Source organism: Cyanistes caeruleus, chromosome 1 (assembly GCF_971803275.1).
Source record: "Cyanistes caeruleus chromosome 1, bCyaCae1.hap1.1, whole genome shotgun sequence".
Classification (NCBI taxonomy): Eukaryota; Metazoa; Chordata; class Aves; order Passeriformes; family Paridae; genus Cyanistes; species Cyanistes caeruleus.
In genome coordinates this window covers 46081796-46100118 of record NC_141701.1, presented here as the reverse complement: position 1 = coordinate 46100118, position 18323 = coordinate 46081796, and the positions used below count along the sequence as shown (strand labels likewise).

Below are 18323 nucleotides of genomic sequence, written 5' to 3'. Positions count from 1 at the left end.
CAGGTCTCCAACTGAATATAGGACATATAAAACTTAGGAGTGTTAGAGATAGATTTGCTGAGATGGAGCTGTGCAGAAGAGACAGTGTACAAGGAGAAAGAAGATGCAGCCATCTGAACAGATCTAATGCACAGTTTCACAGCATTGCTGTGCCTGTCTTAGGGAGCAATCCTCTCTCCTGGGTCCCGTTGTATGTGGGGGCCCAAAATACATATTTGGGGATGATCTTATAAGAGTCATGAAAAGCAGGATGTATTTCACCTCTAACGCTATCACACAGTTGTCTACTCTGCACTATTTAGACTTTTTTGTTTGTCACTGGTTTCAGAACATTACACTTTTGTCCCGTCTGTGACTCTTTGGCTAGGCATACTTACTTCATTAAGGTGTTTCTGCCTTTGGTATGCAGATCTTCGACCTTCCCACAGGCCCTAAGGGAAGGATAATAGTGGGATTTATTTTTTTGGTTTTGGACAGGATTCTGGCAGAAAGGGCTGTGGGCAAGAAATCTGTGCATGATTAACACTTCCCCTAAAAAAGCAGAACTTTGTACATTCTTATAAATTATCAGAATTGTATCTGAAGTATCTCTCTCATCAATTTCTCATTCTAATTGAAATAACCTGGTCAGGTCACAAGATAAAAGGCTGGTGTCAACACTGGGACGCCATTCAAACAGAGAAATTATGAGCTCATATTCTTCTTGAACCAATAACAAATCAGCTCTCAGAAAACAAAACTGGCCAAAAAGAATTAAAGCAAGACCAGAAGGTGCTAAAACAAGAGTTGGAAACTTTACAAAAGGAATTACAGAAGTATCTGGAGGTTTCTCAGAAATGGCTGAAGTGATTTGCAGGCAAAGGTGAACTTTCTGTTGGAGTAATGACTGCAAAATGTACTAACAAATTGAGAAGGCCAGTCTGAATTAGTAAGGACAAAAAGGTAAAGGGCAACAACACTGCCATAGCTGCTTCTAGGCAGGGAGTCACCAGCTGGGAACCCACTAGCAGGGATGAAGAGGAACAAGGACTCACTGGCTAAAGTTCAGCTCCAGGAAGATATGTCTAGTCACAGACCCATCATGGTAGCCAGCCATCTGGATGTTCAGTTGGGCCAGCCAGAGAGCTTAGGTAAAAACATTTACTGCACCTCATCTACTCGGTTGCCAAAGTCAAAGGGTCCCATAGGAGAGACTGGGCTTTCTGAGGTCAAATATTGAAAATACCGAATATCTTTTAGAAAAAACTCTGTTTGAGACTTACTTTACTAAGTATAGCATTATGGACTGAATGAAAGCTGATGAACATAGAGAAGAATTCTAGCAGCAAGCCTGAATAACAGTGCCCAGAGAGTGCCACAGCTCTAATTTAAAAAAAAAAGGCTTCAGGCAAACCTTTGCTTCTTGATTAAAGCCATCCACAGATCTGAGCTGATCCAGGCCCAGCTAAAAGTCAGAAGAAAAAGAAAAAGGAAAGAAAAAGTCCTACAGGAACTGCAAGAGAATCTGCAGAAACTTGAGTTCCTGGCATGTGCAGATAACAGTGAGGGCTTTCAAGGATAAACTGGAGAGGAATCGATTCAAAGGTGCTCAACTGGACTTAGGCTTTTACACTAAGGTCAGGGAATGGAAGCCAAAGACACTGCAAGGGATTTCTGAAGTTTGCCATGGAAACTGAGATTCTTCTCCTGCACTTGAAGACCAGAGGAAGTAGATTCCAGTGACAGAGATGAAAGACAGTCACTGCAAATTTTTTAAGTGCAGTTCTGTAACAGGGAAAAAGAATAAAAATGTGCCTCATTATGTTATTAAAAAATAATAAAATTAAAAATTTGGCCCAGTAAAATGAAACTGAGAATAATCTGAAGTTCATTTGAAAATTGTGCCTCTGAAATGAAGTATGGCCAGAACCTGGAGGTTGTTCTATACCACCTCACTTCATTTCCACAGGAGGGCAAAGGGATGATCTTTCAGTCAATGGTGGCGTGGTTGGGTGGTCAGGTATTGTCAGGGTTTTCCTCATAGTACAAGGGTGAACAATCGTGTGAATTGTTTGCCTTTTGTATCCTGCTATAATATTGACACTGTTACTGCATTTCCTTATCTCATTGCTGTTTCCAGTAAATTGTTCTAAACTCCACCCATGATATTTACCATTTGTGCTTCCAGTTCTCCTCCCCAGCCCAATGCAGGGGAGGGACAGGGAAGAGGGGAGTGAGTGGATGGCACATAGTTTGGAATGTGTGGGTAGGAGCACTAAATTGGGGAGTACCATTCCTGAACTACAACACCTGGGCAGACCACCAGTGCTTCATTGAGAACTTCTCTTTCAGCTCAGGGAATGGATGGACATCAAATGGAGCAAGCAAAACTCATGCTTGTGTAAAAGGAGCAGCACACCATTTTCATTTCAAGCTGGACAGCTAACAACAATAATGGGAATTTTGGGGTTTGGAAGTGTAGTAGAATTGATGAAATGTGAAGGAATTGTAGACATTGCCTCAAACCTTACATTTATTAGACCAGACAAGCAAAAAAGACTGGGGATTTGGGAGATTCAAAACAGAACTCCCTAATTGATTTCAAATGGAGAAAAATATCTGGGGTATGTGAAGGCATCCAAAACTGGAAAAACAGATTCAAAAACTGGGTCCTCTGTAATTTGAACAAGAAATGTGAGCAACTGAGGTAATAGATGAACTAATAAGTGAGATAGAGTTTATGATACCTAGTAACAATAGGAAAAGTGCATTCCAAATACAATCTTTGAAAGTTCCTTTTGAAGATGCAGACTAGCTGAAACAAAACTATAAATATGGGGACACTTAACCTTCATGTTATTCTGTTTTGTTAAAATGTGGGAAAACTTTATCATGATTTTGCCTAAAATAAGGTGGCATCATTTCAGTGATCTGAGTTGAGGGAAAGGACATGTCAGGTTGTCTTTCAGACCACTATGTCTAGCTATCAGCCTTTAAGATAACTTTAAGAGGGAGATAAACATGTGTTTTCACCCAAAATAGAAAAAAGCTGACACAGAAAATAGGCTTTTCTTGGTAGTTTTTCTGATAAAAATGGGGACCAGTGTAAAACCCAAGTAGACAAGACACAAGTCAACCCAAGAGCAAGAGAAAGGATACTTTTCTTTTTCAGGGGGAGTTGCAAAGAAGCTTCAAGCAAGGAAATTACCTGTCTCTGGATCCTTCTTATGTCAAGAAATCAAGTTTTGGTACATTTATTTAAATATACTACATGTATTTGAATAAATATATTTTGTCAAATACTCAATCTCCATCACCAGTTTACCCTCCTAGTTAGAGTTATATAGAAATTTGTCTACGTGCTCATGTCTAAAGGAGTCACAAAACTTCCTACCTTAATGATGAGATAAAATACAGTAAAAAGGATCAGTAATAACAGATCCATGCTTTCTAGCAGAGAACTTAAACATAAAGATCCAGGCTCAAAAGGATCTTCTGCCATGTTCCTTACAAAACTCTTCCATAAACACACTTTTTTCCCTAGTTGCAGTATATAGAAAACAACATACATTTGAGTAGGGAAAACTCACAGAAACATAAAAAGTGATGTAGAACGACAGGGTGGATATTCTTTACTGATAAGGAGAGACAAGTTTGTGAGGAGGAAAACATTATGATCAATAATCAGCCACAGTTCAAACTGAGTAGCTGAGAGGCAAATTGAACAAGTGGAGCAGCACCTGAAGTGGCTTGTTTTCTTTCCTGATGGACTGCTGGGTTTGATCTCTGTGTACAAGTCTTGGATGATATCTAGAGTCTGAAAAAGACATCCCTGAAGTCTCACCTATTTATTCCTTTATTTTGCAGATTGTCTGTGGAGAGCAAGGCTTGATCCACAACAGAGGATCCTTTGAGCTGTAGTGTTTACCTTGCTGTCTCAAGCCCTAACTGCTTCATTCTTTGTAATTTGATTATTTGGTCACGCCCTGGAATGCAAAGTATTGCTCTGATGTATTTGTATAAACCTAGGCTCTTCAAATACTGTAAGTAGCTGAATGATGTATGTTAATGACATGCTCTCAATGATTTTTATAATGCAAGATCTCAGCCCAGATTTAATGCCTAATATCCCTGGGATTCACATTGAAATTATTACACACATTATGTATTCCATTCCTCGGACTTAGAATTAATTTCAAAACAGAGCAAAAGTGCATCCTATTTGTTTTCTTGAGGGAGTTTGCATCGGTAACAGTCTATTTATTCTTGAGTTTCTGAAGTTAGAAATACCTTTTCCCTTTGCTGTCTTTGATCTATCCTGACGAATTGTGCAGAACATTTTATTTCTGTGTCTTGTCTTAGTTATGTCGTTTTTCTCATTCACTTGAAAAATATTTACCCTAGTAAAATTTACCTCCTTAAATAAGGGACACAGGTAGTTACAAAACAGTCTCAGGGTGTCTTTGACATAAATCTGTCTGCCAAAAATAGACAGAAAAAAAAAAATAGCTTCTTCTCTACATCCCTTTTAGGGAAGACTGCATAGAAGAATTCATAATCTGCATTGCTTTGATCGATCATTCAATCTTTGCATTGGTGATGTTTGTAATACAGGGGCTTAGCCTCTGGAATGACTCCAAACAGAATGGAACAAAGCAGCTAAACGTGTGTTAGGTTGTGATCTGAGTACTCTCAGGCAATAAATCTTTAATTTACAAGATTGGCAAGTGTCTCAAAATTAGAATTAAAGGAATATTTAGCATTAGTGATGTTCTCAGTGTTGTAAGGAATTGCTTTCCTAGACAATTTTTGAAAGACTGGGTCTTACTGCCAAGCATACTTCTAAGATACCACTAAACCACCCTTTTGTTACACTCCTCAAAAATCAAGCCCAAAAGCCAGCAGAAAGATGTAAAAGAGGAAAGGAAGCAGAGGCTCATATTTATTGTGGTTCCACCTGATAGGATGATTTCTTCTAGCCATGCTTCTAATCCATCCTGCTGTCCCTGAGCAGGACTTTTTGCTTGAACAGTACAGAGAGAAAATTGGTGTGAACTAGTCTGCCTAGGAAAGGGGAATTTTCCCTCAGGCATGAGGACAGCACTGTGGTAATGTTATTTGTGTGTGTGAAAGGGTAGAATAATCTCCCGTGATGGCTGAAGGGCGATTTCAGGTTTACCTATGCAGGTAAACTTAAGCCTCAGGTGTGCATGGTTGCTTAGACACACAGTCCTCCTAGGCTAGAACCATAGAGGGTTTGAATTTCTCCTCCAGGCCTGCTAAAACAAAATCTGTCTGGTTCCCAGCTTTCCCCTTTCTGCTTTACGTGTCCCCATGCATGGGTGAGCATCACACAGTTGGGATGCTGAAACAGTCCCACCTATTTCACAAAAAGTGCCAGCAGGCTCCTCCAAACACCTTATCCTCTCCACCCCTGATGAATGCTCCAGCAAGTATTCCCTCAACAGTTCCAGCATCACACCAGGCAGAGCAAGTGAGGGAAATAACACCTCTTCTCATGTAAAGACTCCATGAAATTTTCATATTAAGTAGAGCAGGAACTGAAACATCCCAAGTGAGTGTCCTAATCCCCCTGCCTTGCCTCCATACTTGCTCTCCCTGGCTACTTAATTCTCTCTTACAAAATTGAGCTGCTTCACTGGTGACAAATTGGGAACAATCCCACGCAGTCCCTGGCCTGTTAGTTATGGTATTCCCCCATGAGATACAAGCTTGAAGCTTTTTCCAGTAGAGAAGTGAACTAAGGTCTCCTACAGCCACTGAAATACTTCTCCTAACCATGAAATGAGGCACATCTCTGAAGAACTGTGTTCCTGCCAATGTGCCTTTCCATATGCAATTACCTTCTCCCCCTGCTCTGCTTTGGGATGGGGAAGAAGTGGGAATTTGGCCCTGAATGAAAGATTATTAGCTTCTTTCTCAGCGAGGGAAAGGACAGGGACATACAATAAGAATATTAATTTTAATGAGAAACTCAGACTGGCAAGAGAACTTTATTGGCAGAAGTAAAATTAGCTTTTCTACATAAACAGTTAGTGGTGTCAAGGGACTAGTCATTCATTGCCCAGAAGGAAAAAAACAAAACAAAACAAAACACAAGAGTCTTTAAGGGTCCTTACTCTCAAGAATGCTCTTCACTGTTTAATACAGAGAGGATTTGCTTTGTACTTCTGAAAAAATCAAGTATGAAAGATATCATCCCTTTCCAGCATTTTGGAGTAGTAAATATCCAAATGGAACAAAGTACTTCAGGCTTCTCTCTTGACCCTTCGCCATCTTCCACACCAACACATGTTCACATGCTCTACATATTTATTTTTTAAAGCCTTTTCCCAAGTCAGAAGGTCCTCCTTTTCCTCTTTTGCCATCCCTCTTGCCACTCTGATCATGGAAAATCAACTGTTATGGTTGGTCTGTCCTTTTTTCCTGTTTTCCCCTTTCCAAATTCCCTGATCTAAGAGGAATGGAGGGGGAACCAGGGGATCAAGGCCTCCTCATTAGGTGACAGATCATGTGGGGACCAACCAGTGAGAGACGCGAACCAAAGGCTGTTTCTTGCCATTTGTACCACACATGTTAAGGTAACCTCTGTACTGCCAGGGCAAAAGCCAGCTGTGTAGTTTACTCAGTGATTTTCTTCTGTGTGTGTTTGCTGGTAGGATAGGATTTAATCCACAGAGTAAGAAACCATGGAAAAATTATAGATTATACAGTATACAGCTTCCTAGAAGGAAGGTTTCATCTTGCTCCCACCTGATACTGTGGAGAAAAATTACAATTTATGTTGGAGAACAAGAATGCAGCCAGCCTACCACAAAGGGTGCTATTTAGTAGAAGTGATCCTATTTTATACTTGAGAGTAGAGCAAAAAGGGAAATAGTCACTAATGCTTATTTCATCACAGAAACTGGACACATCTGATAATGTCTTTGTGCTGTTTTGGGTTTTTTTTTACCCCAGCACAGTAGGAGGCAAATGCATGCAGATGCTCTAATACTTCCACTTCTGTACTGTCCAGCTATGACCACTACTTTGCCTGTATCAGAGGCCAGCAAAGCCAGGACAGTGAGCACATACAGGGTGAAGCTACTGCTGGCAAGAGGGAAAAGAAAAAAAAAGCAAAACAGCCACTCCTAGACCCTGTAGCTGTTGCCTGATTTCTCTGGGTTCCAAGTAGTAGCAAGATTGGTAAGTTCCTTTTTTGAGGGGTTTCCCTTTATTACATCCCAAGACCTTGCTCTGGTTTCTCCCTTCAGGTCCAGAGCAGCCAGACAGAAACATCTGGGAGCCTTGCTTCTGCAGTGCCAATATGCATGGAGACAGACTCATTTACACCAACAAAAAAATGCCTGTGCATCTACTGACTAATCAGAACACAATTTGTCAAAGAAAAAATATTGTTTATGCATCAACATTCACTTTGGATTTTTTTTTTTATTCTGAAGGTAAACAGTAAATGCCATTTACATCCAGCTGCTGCATCCCCGTAATTCTGAACACATTCAGTTTAAGTATAACTTTGTTCATCCTTTTTCTCATCTTGAAAATAGGATAAAAAAATCTATCTCAGAATATATTCTGCTATAATTAAACAAATACAGTCAAGATTCAGAGCCATCTGTATTTCATACCATACTTCATAATGTCTCAATATCACAAACTCTAAGGAGTAACACTATACATTAATGGGAACATGTGTCGTATCTACTTGCTCTTTATGACTTACAGGCTATCTATATTATCCCCATGTCTCCAAATCTCTGAAAACAAGTGTAAATAGTAATTCTTATTAACTGCAGAGACACCTGCACTGATATGGACAAATCTGGTCAACAGCAGGTTCCCCTGCTGTTTTACTAAGCCTGCAACATGCTCCTGTCTCTGGCAGATGCTCCTGTTTTGTATTACTTCTAAGCAGATATCAACTTTATGCACTTTTTGAAATTCCTTTCAGGAACCACTGTCCTTCTGGCTACCAAGGGCCTTTTGCTGGAACAAAGCAATGAAGAGATCAGGGAGGTACCAGGAGACTGTATTTTGGTCCTGAAAATTATTGGCAGTTTTTGTAATCTTCTCATATCCCTTCTGCTAGGGATTAGAAGTAGCAAGAAGGGTGGGTTTACTGGGGAAGTCTTGTAAAATAAACAAACATTACCAGTCTAAGCGTCCACCCATTAAATACCAGTCAAATTACCAGCTTAAGCACCTAGGATTGCTAAATACCTTTCTTGAGCACAGTAATAGATAATACTTTTCTTCTTGAAAGCTCTGAGTATTTGTATGAAGCAAGAACGGCATTAGGGAAAAAAGTAACATAGCATCAGCCTGGGAAAATGTAACAATAAACAAACCCAAATGAACCATAAATGGAACACTCTCCACAGTGGATTTTGACTGTTCTTGCAGCTCATGGAAACATGGCGCTGAAGGGATCCCTTGGATCACTTAGTGCAAAGCTGGTTGGAGATAGACAACAATTTAATGTCATTCTTTTCTTAAAATGAAGAAGCAATATCATAACAATTTCCAGGGTCCTGTCCCATATTTTTTTTTCTACCAGACATCTGTTCCCAAACCATACTGCTGGTTGTTTGCCTAGTGTGAGTCCTGCAGGGAGATACCTCCCTTGCAGAGGCAGGGTGCTGCTGGGCAGCACCAGAGGCAGCACAGGTCTCCATGAGGCATTGCTCCTTCCGACTCAGCTCCATGTCCCCATGGCTTTCCTGGCACCTCATCTGTTTTCAAAGTCTTGAGGCTATTAGAACAGTATCAAACATGATGGGCCAGAATCTTTTATAAGAGTCAGAAAGTCTTGAAAAATTTACTGGCTTCCATTGCAATGGGCCATTTTCCTTTTTGTTGCATTTCTTGGGTTTGCAAGGTTTTTTTTAACCTTTTGTTCCCAGAGATACAGAAGGGGACAGTCAAGAGCTGCACACCACAGACTGAGATACCTGAGCAGTTTCATCCACGAAGGCACAGCTCTCCCTTTGTGGCCCAGCTCGGGACTCTGGGACCTTTGGCACAGACTCACACAGAAGGGTGTTTCTGCCCCAAAAACACGGTGATTAAATCAATGTGTGGTATTTCCAAGTAAATGTAGCTGAGTAAGGAAAGGGAAGAGTAGCTTATGAAGCTATACAGAGCTTATATCCAATATCGAAACAATAAACTAGCTACTTCTGTGTATTAAATAGAAATACAGACATCTGATGTACTAAGCCAGAGCCCAAAAGTGATATACCAGCATGGCAATTAGGAGCACACAGAAAAATGAATGCAAGCAGTGAAATTAAAAGGCAGCATTGTTAGAATTGTTAATTGTATGGTAATTGGAAGTCAAAGCAAGGACTATTTAAAAATCCAGGTTGTCTACTAGGAGTTCACAGACCAACAGCACGTCAACAAAAATTAGGAAAGGAGTCCAGATTTTAATTGTAAATGGGATACTAATCAGCAGCAGCTCAGTTTCCCAAGTGTGAGTCAGAGGTGGTTGCTTGACATTTTACATTTTACTTTTAGCTTTAACAGAAGCTCACCAATGGCCTGTATAGGGGAATGTTCCTAGTAACTGGTAACTACTACATGTTTAACTACACAGCAGAAGGATCTACTTGGATAAATCTCCAAAGCCCCACATATAAATGTCTATATCCTAATTATGTAATTAGTTGTGTGAGTACATAGAAAATGTCTGCAGCGAAGAGTTGCACAGTGGCAGAGGAGTCAGCACTGCATGTAACTGTTTTTATAGTAATTTTACCTGTACTCCAGCTTTTCTGAAAGGCAGGTCCAAGTACTGTTGTTTGTCATATTTCTTAGGAAACATTGCAGAATTAAACACCAGGACTAATGTGGGTAATTCTTTGAGAGGCAGATATTAACAGTTCCCTGATTCCTTTCTTGTCTACCCAGGGAACGTACAGCACATTTTGCTGGTGTCTTACATAGGGGTTTCCACTCATTCCTTGGGATGACACCTGGGGCACACCAAAAACATCTCCCTGGAGACTTAGACCAAAATATCTACTACACTCTCAATGTGGGTATCCTCATTTTCAGCTGAGAAATTTAGCTCAGAGAAGTTTCAACCAGATGAAGATAATCTACAAATTGAGGTGATTTCATGAGGCAGATTCCCCAGTGGAGCTGAGATGAATTTTTCTCAGCCCACCACAGCTAAGTGCACAACTACCTCCTGGTATCAGGTATTTCTCTTCTGTGTGAAGGGATGACAGAAACATAATTTGCAGAAGCCTCATCCTTTTTAAGTAATTTTCTGCTATTTTATCCATTAGCAATAGGAGAAAGCTTGGCCACTGCTGAATGCCAGGTAGGCAATTAATACAATCATTTCTTCTTTGTTGCTGGTCCTTCAGACTCCGGAACTCCTCGGCAGTTGAGGATTAGTACAATAACCCCAGTCACTATGACTAACTCAAAAACTTTGTGAGACCATGTGCTTGGGCATGTAGAGCTTCCATTCTCTGAGGCACTCTGGTCACCATCAGGTTGCGTTTGACAAGTAATATGGATAATAGTAACAATCCTTAGAGTCTAAAGTTTCACCAAAACATAGGGCTCTCAAATGCTCCAAACCTGAGTGATGTATTTCTGCTAATGATTTTGCCACAAAATATTTTAATAGCTACAGAGCTTTTCTGAGATGACTTTACAGGTCATTCCTTGTACAGTCTGGGCTAGGTACTCAGGAAAGGTTTTTGGTAAGGGTTTATCAAGGATCATTCATTCATTTCCAGTTTTCTGTGTCAAGCCGTCTGGCCATGTGTGTACCATTACCCTGTACCCATCACCATGGTATCTAAGTGCCCTCTTCATGTCCCTGTTTATATTCATTATTGACTAACATTTGCAAACGGAATTCTGTTCCCTGTGAAGATTTGGAGAAGGACTGCTCTTCATACAAATGGCCACATTCATGTGTTAACATGGGTGTCTGTGCACAACAAAATGTTCATTAACAAGGTCTATCTACTACAAATCATTCATTCCTCTGTTTCAAAAGTTTTCTGTACCCAGCTAAGAGACTTCACTGACTGCTTACTAGCTCAGCACCAATAATGCATAGTAGAAGGGAACAGCTTGTGAAGGCCTCCCCCAAACCACAAACACTCTCTTATAATAACACCTAACACAGCTGAGCTATGGTCCCTCATAGTAGTTGTCACCATCCTAGTGCTGCCTCAGAAGAAATCTGTGTTGTCTCACCAGCAGCCAGAAAACAGAGAAAAAAAATTATGTTCCTCAAGTAACTGGTTCAAAATACCAGAGGGAACTAATGGACATAATTTTTCTTCTAACCAAGGGGTTTTTGTGCCCAAAACACTTCTAGTTTGCTGTCCCATGTCCATTTTCACCGAGGGATGCACGAAGTGGATATGTATTCAAAGAACAAGCTGCCATTTTCATACTGAAAGGACTGAAGCCAAAATTGAAGTTTTCATCTGCCGTAGTACAGACAACTCTGCATCTCCAAAATCAAATTAATGGGAATTGCTCTGCTATCAGAACATTTGTACCTAAAGCATCTGTCTAGGAATGCAAATATTGGCTCTGTTCTCTCCTTTTTTGCCTCCCATTCTGAAAACCTGTCTAAAGTATAATCCTGTAAATTGACTGCAAGGTCAAGGCATAAAACTTAGCAAGTAAATAGTGCAAAATCCTGAAATAAACACCAAGGAATGCGGGAGTGCCAATGCAAAAATAGCAATAAAGAACATTTAAGTGTCTCACATAAATGGCTAATATAAGCCTGATGACATCCTCTTCAGCATCAATGCACCTCAGGCCATGCCTTTGCAAACAATTAGGTGCAATGAAAATTTGCAGGCACATTTATCGGGAGCGCAGTAGGAGCTTCAGTCACACAGGGAACATGATGCATATAAATACAGGCCAAAACTGTTTACTGCTACGAGTAGCCTGGATAAAATCAGATCAGGGAGCAGGAAAAACAAAATGTGGTAAGAGACAGCTGAAAATTGGTTTGGACACCTCTCTATATAGTATACTAACTTAACCCCACCTGTTTGTTCAGCAGCGAGCAGAATCCATGAGCTGGTTTAAAAGGTGACTTTCAAAAATATTTAGCAGGAGGAGATGTCGTGGAGCAAAAGCTTAAATCTCCCAAAGTTACTGTCTTGCCTGTTGTGTGGCCTCCATGGTCTTCCAGAGTGGCAAATGCTTCCCAGGATGCTCTGGGAGAGCTGACACACTGAACTAATCTTTAATTTATTGATGTACTACTTCACTGAGAGATGTACTATATCAATAAATGGCTTTAGTTAAGAAGCTGAGGTCTAAGAAGCAGTGGTAGGTGCTCGCAAAAGTACATCAAAGCTTACAGAAAATAAAATCAAGAGCTTGTGGGAGGAAATTGATGTCTAGGAAGGACAGAAAGAACAAACAAACATCGAAAACTTCTAAGTAGGAGTTTTGTAGAAGACAGTGTTGTTGGCCATCTTAAACATTTAAGAAACCACATTTTGCTGGTTTCTACATTCTTCCCAGTTTTACATCAGCCTGTGAACAGATTATTAGGGAGTAAATAGCAGCAGCCAGCAGTAAAAAATCCCAATTGCCTTATGATGAAATAGGAAATCACTGTCCCACCAAGGGCAATGTGGCCTGGTAACTGATAGATTTTTTGCAATGATAAATGCCAAATCACTTAATACACTACTGCAGTGGACAGGACGTTTAGTCCAGTTGGGCTTGATGGTAAACTCAGAATAGGGGAATAGGAGTAAAAGCAAGTCTGAGTTCCCTCAACAAAAGACACAATATTTATGGCTTTTTTCCTTTAATTCCTATCTTTTGATTTTTTTTTCTAAAAACAATGGAAAAAATTGGACAAGTAGGATATCCACAACAACTGCAGAAGTTGAATACCTCCCTGCAGCTGGTATCTCTGTATACATCTGGTCTTTTGTCATCTGCACACAGGAGTGTTGATGGTCTCCCTTTGCCTAGCCCATGGAGGAGGTGCATTTCCCTGTGCCCCATTCCCAATCCCACCCCACTGATTGGTGCTAGCTGTCTGGATTCCTCAGCCCACTCACACCCTTCTCTGCATTACTCCAAAGTCCAGCTGGCACTGGACTCAGGAGAAGGCAAGTCCCTTCACACAACACACTGCAGGTGAACATGTGAACCCAAGAAAAGCCATCTTGCTCTGTATTTAGCAAGGCCTGTTGTGGTAGAATGAGGGGTAATGGTTTGAAACTAAATGAGGATCAACTTAGATTAGATACCAGGGAGAAGATTTTTACAATGAGGGTCATAAAATACTGGAACAAATTTCCCAGAGAAGTGGTGGATGCCCTGTCCCTGGAAACATTTAAGGTGAGGTTGCATTGGGCTTTGAGCACCCTGATCTAGTTGAAGATGTCCTGCTCATGGTAGGGAAATTGAACTAAATAGTCTTCAAAGGTCCCCATCCAAACTATTCCAATTCTGTGATCTGTGGTGAAGAGTAAAGGATCCCCCTTTTCTAAAGGTTTTTCTAAAATAGTTCCTTAAAGCAACATCTGTAGGTGAAATGCTGCTGTTACAGGCTTTGGTTTTGGAAAGCTGCTGGAGATAAAGGAAGCAGCTGTTTCAGTTGAAAAGATGGGTCAGAATACTTGAGGCAGATATTGCTTCTTGCTCCTGGATACAACTATTCAGAAAAATGGAACTGCTCTCCTCCCATGGGAAAAGGCCATGCTACAACCTTGACACGTTCCTGCAGAAAACAAGTGTTTTTTCACATTTCCCTGCTAGAAATGGGCAATTTTCTCACAAACACTGTGTTTTCTGTCACCTCAATTTCCTACCAGTATTCCCCTGTACTACCCATTTTTTAAGAGCCCCAGACAGGACAGGGAATCTGTGTTACCAGATGCAAAGAGCTAAAAACAGACAAAAAGGAGCCTGATCCTGCCACCTAACAGTGGCTTCTGCTGCTCCTACTTTTTGTGCAGTCATGGGGTACTGAGTCTCACCCCACAAATTAACCTAACTGAGCTGCAGGGCCTGCCCTTGTACCAGACATGTCCTTGTTTTCTATGACCTCTGGTTCAGTGTGTGGATGAACTGAGGTGATCCCTGGACTGACAATGAGCCTGATCAGTGATTAAATTTTTGATTCAAAGTATCAACCAAAAAGCCATGAAAATAGTGGTGCTTATTCTGTTGTTGTCGCTTCCCTTCCCTACTTCATCATTCTCTTAAAACTTTTCCAGTTCTCCATTATTCACTTGAGCTTTTTCTCTGACATGGCCCTTTCCCTGCAGCCTATTGCATCTGGAGGATGTTCAGTGATCTCTTCTGGCCTTGCTGCAGCTCCAGCTCTCTTCCTGCAGCTCCTTTTTTCCTTCAGAAGAGCTAGGACAAGTGCCAGCTAAGGAAGCAAGACATATCTCTGCTAACAGCTGCTCCTTGAAAACTTGCAAAATCTGTAAGTGCTGGGAAGATTGTTCATCCAGGGGTTACAGCTTCAGAGAACACTCTGGCCCCAGCCCTTTCCTCTCTGATGGGTTCTTGGACTCGAGTGGAGCTGTTGAACAATCCTTTACTACATTCTTTTCTATGCCTGACACATCTTCTCAGATGCAAATCACTTATGCCCCAATGCACTGTTTTACATTCAGGAACACCACGGCACTCATTTATTGCAGATTTTACTTGTGCATAGCCTGTATTGATGTTGCAAAGTCATTTAACACATAGCTCTTAATGTCACAGGCGTCTCCTAGCATTTTAGGGAGGACATCCAGGTCAGCCCAGGAGATGCTTTGGCAGGTGTCTGGCCATGAAGGTCTTTGCTGTCCCAAGCTCTCAGACACATTTCAGTATCACTGCTCCAGCTTTTGCTTTAAATCAATCCAATGGTTATGAATTTCTACAATGTCTTTGCAGTTTCAAAGCTTCCTCTTGAATTTCATACTCGGGCAGAGCTGCCAGTGAAAACAATGAGCCGTTTGCCTGAGTAATGAGCATAAAATTGGAGCTGAGGTCAGTAAAAATTATTGCAGGAGAAAGGTTGCAATAGCTGAGCCCATGCAGCTCTCCTGTTAGCTGCGTAAAGACTAAAACTTTCATTCTGTGAATCTTTTTATAAAGCCCCCTCAGCTTACAGTTTTCTCTATAAAACAACCATGGATTAAATTTGGCTTTTAAAGAAGAGAAGGAGAGGAAACGCCCATACCTGATCTGCATCTGAAAAGTAAAGAGGGAATTTTACATAAAGCAGAGCAAGTCAGAACTTTTTTATTTCAGTCTTTACTGGGGCTCTGATTTTACGTCAGAGAGTATTTCATAGAATCTCATATTCTGCTGGTTTTGTTTCCCAATGATATGTTTTTAATCCTCGGCTTTGCCAGTAGTCAATTGCTTCTCCCGTCCCTTGCTGCCCACCTCTACCTTGCTGTCAGTATTTCTGGCTGACTCTATTCACAGCCCTCCCTTGCTAAGCTCCATGTCTGCACTGAGATTTCTCCCTACAGCCACAAACCAAAAGCCTTAATATAACCTGGAAACCAAGAAAAGTCAGTGGCAAGAGACTGAATGGGAGAGGGAGAAAAAACACTAAATGTGTGCACTGAGCACTCAATATGTATTTATTGTGGGAACTAGAAATAGAGTAGAAACTGACCTGAAAACATGAAACAAGTGGGGGTTGGGGGGGAGTTAAATCTATATATTTATTTTTATGATGTGAAATCTATTACCCCTATAAACCATTAGTAAGGTGGGTTGGGCTAAAGGTTCTAAAATTTTTGTTCTAAAGGGTAAACTGTGTCTGTCTTGATTTTACAGGATTGTGTGCAGCTGACTGCAGAGCTGGTATATGTGTCAGAAACCTGACAGAAGCTAAACCTGAAAAAATGAGGGTAACATACTTCTAGTTAGAGGATTTAAAGACATTACTTTTTTTTTTTTTTTGTAGAATCTCTTTACCATACCCAAAATTGACTAGGGAAAAAGATCTCTGTTATTCAGCATCTAAATTAAAGGCTGATAAATCTGGTTGTTCTGAAGTGTTCTCCTTTAGCCCACCAAGGTGATCTCCAGAAAAAATGAGTAAGACATTTATTCTTGTCCTTATGTATCAAGTGGAATGAAAGAAAAGTGTGAAAACCTAGAAATTCGTGTTTATTATTTCATTATGCCCATGCTTTGTACAACCCTTTCCCCCCCTTATTCCAAGGCACATTCCTGGATGCCACTTGCATGACTTTTAAGAAAGACCACATAAAAATGTCAGGCTACTTTTACAAAAAGCCTAGAGGCAAGTAGCACACTCTTCCTCTCACTTTAATAAGATTAAAAGTGGCAATAACAGTTCATTATGTTTTTGAACAATCTCCAGAAGAAGCACACAATCTAAGAAATTAGAGAGGATGCCATGCTCACTTTCAAGATTCATAGAAGTACTCTGCTGGAAGCTAGTAGACATTTGACTTACAAGTCTTTAAAAATTTCAGACTTGTTTGGCTCAATTCATTAATTCAGTCTCAGGTTTGTTATGGAATAGCTTTGATCAAACAGAAATAGCATTATTTAGTGAATAAAGTAGATTCAGCCTAAAATCGTTCTTAGCTCTTCTGGTGGTTCTCAATATTCAACTTGAAGTCTATAAACCAAAGATGTCCCCTTGTCCTTTCAAAGCTGTCAGGAAAGACAGCCAAGATGCTTGAAGAACACATGCAAAAAGTAGGTAGCAAAATTCTATTAAAGACTTCATTAGTGATATATAAGAATATTTTCTTGTGAAGACAGATTAATCTTAAATTCCTTCCAGGAGGGGCCCAGTTCTGAAGAATACTGAGAACATTTAGGTGTCTTCATTAAAAAACACAAAGGGCAGCATGTAAGTTCTTCACCATAGTGAGTTTTCTTACGGAGTGAAAGAGAATTGAAACTGTTTTTCAGAAGACAGTTATTCAATATGTCTTATGCTAACAGTTTCCTGTTCCAGAGAAAATCTTTGGAGAAAAGAGTGGAGGCAAAAAGACCAACACAGAGGCACCAGCAGCAACAGGCTCCTTATGTCTAGCTGACAGTTTTGGCAAAGCAGAAGACCAACTGGGGTTAGATGTCATCAGCTATTTTAGGGGATTTGTGTGTTTATTTATGACATTTTTGCATTTTGAAAAGGAAGAATTGTGCTGCTGCTCTATTGACGGCAGTGTGCACTTTTTCAAATGTCTTGGCAAATTTTAATATCCACAACCCAACCTAACAATTAATAGGAGCTGCATGCATAAATTCTAATTCCCCATTCAGATTCCTCTTCCTTCCCACATGAAATGTGATTGCTGAGAGGTAAGTATTTTCTTTCCAGGGAACAGAAAAGAAATCGCCTGACCTCCCAGCTGACTGGCATTGCCTGACCTTTCATTGACCTCACTGCAATTGCATACACACAGCTTAGACAAAAAAAAACACCTTTCAAAATGGGCCACTTAAACACTGTGCTTGGGGAAGATGATGGGAAAAGGAAGCACTACCTGTTCAGTTTTAACATTCTAATAATTCAACATAACACAGCAAGGAGAGAAAACTCTGGAAATGCCTTAGGCTAAGTTTTTTCTCCATTACCAACATGCTTTCTCATGCCTTTCCATGAGTTTGTCATCCAACTACTCCAAAAGTCAGAACAATCCCAAGAAGATTGAAGACTTCAGCTGTTTTCTATTTGATCACTTTCAGAAAGTGCAGACAAAACCCTTAAGATCAGTAGTTAATATTTTTCATAATGAAGTTTGAAAAAACCAATACCTTTAGGAAATATCTGGTCAGGTGGGTCACACAGACGAATCTCTTCAGACAGCAAAACACAAAGTGCTTTGGATCTCCTTTTTCCACTGGACCTCCATCAGGATTAATTTAGTTCTCTGGATCTTGATGTTTATTTTCCTCTCTTCCGCTGGGAATTGGTAGGCTCTCCCCAGCTGTCTGTTTTTAAACACCTTTTCCAGAGAAGGCAATACAAAACAATAGGGTCTTGTGGAACCTCTGTGAGTTCCCCCACATTCTCTGTTCCCAGCCCCACAGGCTCTCTTTCCCTGGGTGGCATTTGTCTCACCCTGTGAGACAAATGCACAAGGGTGTATGGGTGCCCAGGAAATGGTTTCTATAGCAACAGTAACTACATTAAAGCATTTTGAAATTTCTTCCTACTCATCAGGCTTTAAGATTTCAAACATTGTGGAGACTCTTATCAGACAAATGCTATTTCCTCATAGTCATCTTTGATTTGTTCCCATCAAAACCAGTTTTGTGTTGAGGGGAATCCTTCTTGGACGTTTAAAAGA

General features: G+C 40.5%; 1 long non-coding RNA gene across 8 annotated transcripts in view; it reads left to right on the top strand.

Annotated features, from left to right (window-relative positions):
- Positions 1–16032, top strand: part of LOC111924922 (uncharacterized) — a 37627-nt gene extending 21595 nt beyond the window's left edge. For 2 of the 8 annotated variants that reach the window (XR_015286996.1, XR_015286994.1), the window contains exons 5-9: positions 3847–4022; positions 7257–7445; positions 7955–8019; positions 14298–14461; positions 15823–16032. This is a non-coding gene — a long non-coding RNA (uncharacterized LOC111924922). Of the gene's footprint in view, positions 1–3151; positions 3228–3846; positions 4023–7256; positions 7446–7954; positions 8020–14297; positions 14462–14922; positions 15019–15822 lie in introns of those variants that run through there. The other 6 variants (XR_015287003.1, XR_015287000.1, XR_015286999.1 and 3 more) reach the window with 5 other exon arrangements.
- Positions 16033–18323: the final 2291 nt, after the last annotated feature.